The sequence below is a fragment of the Apodemus sylvaticus genome, chromosome 4, assembly GCF_947179515.1.
Source record: "Apodemus sylvaticus chromosome 4, mApoSyl1.1, whole genome shotgun sequence".
Taxonomy (NCBI): Eukaryota; Metazoa; Chordata; class Mammalia; order Rodentia; family Muridae; genus Apodemus; species Apodemus sylvaticus.
The window spans coordinates 109,697,826-109,703,678 of record NC_067475.1 but is presented as its reverse complement, the minus strand read 5'-3'; the positions used below and the strand labels follow the sequence as shown (position 1 = coordinate 109,703,678).

The 5,853-nt window shown below is 43.3% G+C and overlaps 1 pseudogene; it reads right to left on the bottom strand.

Annotated features, from left to right (window-relative positions):
• Positions 1 to 2,516: 2,516 nt before the first annotated feature.
• On the bottom strand, positions 2,517 to 4,782 carry LOC127683689 (suppressor of cytokine signaling 6-like; annotated as a pseudogene).
• Positions 4,783 to 5,853: the final 1,071 nt, after the last annotated feature.

Here is a 5,853-nt window from a genome sequence, read left to right as displayed (position 1 = left end):
GGAACCAGCATTGGGTGAGGTGGCCAGCTGGGAATTGGTCTCCTTCATTATTTGGTGACTTTGTTAGGGTTGCCTTCATGTATTTTAGGAAGTTTCCACCCTTCAGTTCTAGAAGTTTTCCCCATATTCCCTTTCTCAGCCCTCTGTGCCCTCCTACCTCATCCTCCCATTTTAGATTGCTTCAATCCTGGTCCCAGTCCACCCATAAAATCTATTCTATTTCCTCTCTCAGGGAGACCCATGTGTCTCTTCCTAGTGCCTTCCTCTATGCTAACCTCTCTGACTCTACAAATTGTAGCTTGTTATCACTTACTTAGTGGTTAATATCCAAATATAAGTGAATACATACCATATTTATCTTTCTGGGTCAGGGTTACCTCACTTAGGATGATTTTTTTCCCCTCTACTTCCATCTGTTTACCTGCTAGCTTCATGATGTGATTTTTTTTAAACAGCTGAGTAATACTCCATTGTGTTAAGGTGCCACATTTTCTTTATCTATTCTTCTGTTGCAGGACATCTAGGTTGTTTGTAATTCCTGACTATTGTGAGTAGAGCAGCAATGAACATGGTTCAGCAAGTGTCCCTATCATTCAATAAAGCATCCTTTAGGTATATGCCCACGAGTGATATAGCTGGATCTAGAGGTAGACAATTTCCATCTCTCAGGAACCACCACACTTATTTCCTGAGGGGCCCCATGAGCTATGGAGAGGTGTTCCTGTTATTCCACATCTTCCCAGTATGAGCTGTCACTTGTGTTATTGATCTTAGACGTTCTGACAGGTACAAGATGGAATCTCAAAGTGGTTTCGATTTTCAGCTTGCTGAGAGTTAAGGATATTAAATATTACTTTAAGCGATCTCAGTCATTTGGGTTTCCTCTACTGAGAATTCTCTGCTTAGATCTGTACCCCATTCTTAATTGGATTATTTTTTATATGTAGTTTTGTGAGCTCTTTATATATTTTGGATATTAGTCCTGTATTGAATGTGTAGGTGATAAAAATCTTTTCTCATTTTGTAGGCTGCTACTGTTTCTGGAGGATTGTGTCTTTTGCCATGCAGAAGCTTCTCAGTTTTATGAGGTTCCATTTATTAATTGTTGATCTCAGAGCCTAACAATATTCTGTTCAGAAAGTCTCTTACTGTGCCATTGAGTTCAAGGCTATTCCCCGCTTTCTCTTCTATCGGGCTGAAAGTGCCTAGTTTTATGTTGGTCTTTCATCCATTTGGAGTTGAGTTTTGTACGGTGTGTTAAGTATGGATCTATTTGCATTCTCCTTCATTCAGACCTCCAGTGTGACCGACACCATTAATTTAAGATGCTGTCTTTTATCCAGTGTACATTTCTTAATTCTTTATCAAAACTCAGGTGTTAATGAGTAAATTAGTTTATATCTGAGTCTTCAGTTTGAATCTATTGATCAAAATGTCTGATTTTCTGACGATATCATGCTGGATGTTTTTTATTACTATACTTTTGTAGTACAACTTGATATCAGACATGGTGATACCTCCAGCATTTATTTTATTGTTCATGATTGTTTTAGCTATCCTCAACTGTGTATGTATGTGTGTATGTGTGTGTGTGTGTTTCCATGTAAATCCAGGAATTGTCCTTTCAAGATCTGTGAAAAATTGTATTGGCATTTTGATTGGGATTTTTTTGAATCTGTGGATTCCTTTTGGTAGGGTGCCTACTTTTCCTGTTAATCACACCAATCCCTGAGCCTGGGAGATCTTTCCATCTTCTGATACCTTCTTTGGTTTACTTCTTCAAAGACTTTAAGTTTCTATCATATAAATCTTTTTGTTATTTCAATTTTTTCTTCTTTTTAAATATCTTTATTGAATATATTCATTTACGTTTCATTATTTCAATTTTTAATGTAAGGCAATGTGTCTAAAGAGACAAACCAAAAGATGTAAATGAAGGCAACAGAAAAATTCAACTTCTCACAACCAAAACAATTATCACATCCTTAAATATAATTTAGAAAAGTATTGTAAAAGATTTGCAGATTTGCATTCCATTTATCAACATTGTATTAATTCATAATTCAGAACAACTCATTTTTAAAGTGTGAGACTTAAAAAAAATCATTTATCAGTGTATATATATATAAATGTTTTATCCCCACACATGTTTATTCAACTGGGCTATTTAACGTCATAGCAATTTATATCTCTTTAACTTTCATTCAACTTTACTTAGGTTTGAATACACATAAAATGTGCTTTCATGCATAAGAATCACAGTGTATCGCAGCAAAGGACTGGGGAGGGGCGTTAAGGAGAATCTGGTCATTCACATTGTGATAATTCTGCACACTAAGGAAAGATAACCCACACTTCTAGACCCTCAAGACATCCATCCCTTTCCAAGAACCAAAATAAACTCAGGATGCCTTGCAGACACTTGTCCACCCCTGAACAAATCGATGATTCTCACACATAAAAACTAAAAGTTATGACAGCAAAGACTTCAGTGACGGTGTAAGTCTGTAAACTACTCAAGTCTTGTTTCTAAACCCCAAAGAGCAAGAAACAGGGCTCCCAATCTCTCCGTGGTGCTTCTCCTGCAAATAACCCTTCATTTTGTTTGACCAAGGCAATTTCTGAATTAAGTCTATTCTAGTGCGCTGACGTATAACAAAGCGGCACAGATACTGCAGGGAGCGCGCCTGCATGAACCGATACACTGGATTGGTCAGTCACACTGGGTAAGTTGCTGATCCAGGCAACGGAGATCATAAATAACAAATGCACCATTTCCAGAGTCCCTGATTGAATGCTCGATTAAGTCAACTATAGATGTATGCCCTTCCACATCTGGCTGTTCATAAAAGCTGAACCTACCATTTGAGTGCTCAACTCTAATGTGGAGTGTTTTACCATGGGAGTGAAAGAAAGCTCGGCCTTCGAAGGTCACGGTCATCAGAACTATCCCGAACAAGAACAGAACCATGTCATGTTTGCCAGCTTTCCCTCTGCCTCCCAGCGTGTGATGGAGCCCCAGTACCACCCTGTTTTGCAAGCTACTTCAGCTCCTCCAGAAGACTGGTAACAACCATGCAACAACTACTTTGCACAGAGTCATAAACTCTAGCAACCCCAGGCGCAGAGCTGGGATCGAAATTCAAATGACAGCGAACACTTTCCACCATGTGCAAGTCTGGGCCTGAGAGGCCGCTGAAGAAGTTCCTTTAGATTGGGTCATTCTGCCTTGGAGGTCGCCAAGGTAAGAGGGGAGGGGTGTCATCGTGACCACCTCTAGGGCTCTGCAACACGACTCCAGTGGTGCCAACCAACATGGTGTTCACCGATGAATCCACAAGGATCTCTGGGCCTACAACTGTCTTCGTCTTGGGAGAAGGTGCCACTCGCCCCTGGCAGGGCTCCAGCTGACACCTCCACGGGAGAAGACTTATCTAGGCAGCAGCTGGACCCTTCCCCCAGCCTTGAGCAGGCTAATCAGCCCTTGTTTGCCACAGTGGCTTAGCCCACCTGGGGTGGAGGTCCCTTGTTTATCACATCCACAGCTTTCCTGCACAAAGACTGTCTGCTGAGCTTGTTTTGAAACAGGAAGTCAGCTGAAACTAAGTGTTGGTATGCTGTCTAAGCTCCACCCCACACTTACCTGGCAACAGCCAGGTATGCCCCGCCCCATAGACCTGGCCCACTATAAAAGGGGCTACTTGCCCCTCCCCTCTCTCTCTTTCCCCCCTCTCATCCTACTCTCACCTCCTCTGCCCCTTGGGCTCTCCTCCCCTCCCCCTCTCTCCACGTGGCCATGGCCAGCCTCCATTACTTTCTTCTCTCTCTCTCTCTCTCTCTCTCTCTCTCTCTCTCTCTCTCTCTCTCTCTCTCTCTCTCTCTCTCTCTCCCCCCCCCCCCCCCTGTCTCTCTGCCTTTCTCTACCACTAACTCCCAACCTCTACCCTGAATAAACTATTCTATACCATGCCTGTGTGCGTGTGGTCCCTCAGCGGGAAAAGGTGCTTGGGGGAAAGGGCCTTCCTGGGCACCCCCTTCCCCCACACCTCCGTGCCACACTCCCTTAACCCCCATTCTCTCTTCTTAAGCCCCCTTCATTGATGTATTGGCTTTTCATTGGTGCCTTGGCCCTTCAGTTGGCCCTTTCACTAAGGATGGGTCTTTCTTTACTTACATAAACTCAGAACTGAAAAGTAAACTTGTAGACTTGACCAGAACTTCTGTCTTGGCTTCATTCTTCTCTTGTTCCCCCTACCTTAATTGCAGCCTCCCTTTCGGGTAAACCCAGTGGCTGCAGGACGGCTACAAGCAGCTGCAGGGCCCTTGAAGAGGGCACAATCTAAAGGCACCGAGTGCTGAAGGTAGTCCTGAGATGTGAGTCCGATTACTACAGGCATGTGTTCCTCTGGTGGACGCTCAAGTCCCCGGGTGAGCGGAGGGTGGAGGGGTGCAGCGGGACTCGGGGCTCAACTCTGGCTGCAGCTCCCACAGCTCCTTGTTCAGAGCATTGACTGGTCCTGGGCTGGCAGGATGAACCAGCGCCTTCACTCGCATCTGCATCTTGATGCACGTCTCCTCCGAGCTGGTGGGACGGAGCGGCCAGGGCGTGGGGCTATAATGGCGGATTCACAGTGATGTGGAGCGGATGGACCGTGGAACATGCACAGCCTTGAGGCCATCAGGAGCTGAAGCTGAGGAGAAGGTGTCCTTATCTGTGGGCGCAGTGACACCCTTGCCCTTGGTCTTCTGCTTGGCGGACAACCGCCTCTTCAGAGTACCCATCCTGCTCTTGTGGACCTGTTCTTCCCTTTCTTGTCCCATATAAATCCTTTATTTGGGGGCTAGAGAGATGGCTCAGTGGTTAAGAGCACTGACTGCTCTTCCAGAGTTCCTGAGTTCAAATTCCCAGCAACCGCATGGTGGCTCACACCATCTGTAATGGGGATCCGATGCCCTCTTCTGGTGTGTCTGAAGACAACAACAGTGTACCCTCATACACGGGATAAATGAGAGAGAGAGCTTACATACATAAAAATCTTTTATTTGGTTAGTTAGCAGTACCCCAATATATTTTATATTATTCAATCCTATTATGAAAGGTGTTTCCCTGATTTCTTTCTCAGTCCGTTTTCATTTATATTTAGGAAAGCTACTAATTTTTGTGAGTCAATTTTGTATCCATTTACTTTACTGAAAGGGCTTATCAGCTGTAGGAGTTTCCTGGTAAAATTTTTGAGGTCATTTATGATACTATTATCTGCAAATAAAGATAGCTTATTTTCTTGCTTTCCGATTTGTATCCCTTTAATCTTAGGTTTTCTTACGGCTCTAGCTAACAATTCAAGTGCTATATTGAATTGATATGGAGAGAGTAAACAACCTTGTCTTCTTTCGTTTTTAGTGGAATTGTTTTAAGCTGATACTGAGCATGAGTTTTCTGTAAACTGCCTTGAGTATATTGAGGTATGTCCATTTTATATCTACTCTCTCCGGGACTTTATCATGAAGAGATGTTGGATTTTGGCAACGGCCCTTTCTATATCTGATGATACCACATGTGGTTTTGTGTTTCAGTGTGCTTACAGGATAGATCACGCGTATTGATTTTTGTGTTTTGAACCATCCGTGCATCTCTAGGATGAAGCCAACTTGATCATGGTGGCTGCTCGTTTACATGTGTTCTTGAAGTTGGTTTGCAACTGTTTTATGGAGTATTTCTGCACCCATGTTCATAAAGGTCTGCAATTCTCTTTCTTTGTTGAATCTTTCTCAAGTGTGGGTATCAGGGTCACTATGGCCTCATAGAATGCTTCATAGAATTCTGTCTCTGTTTTGTGGAATAATTGAGCATTA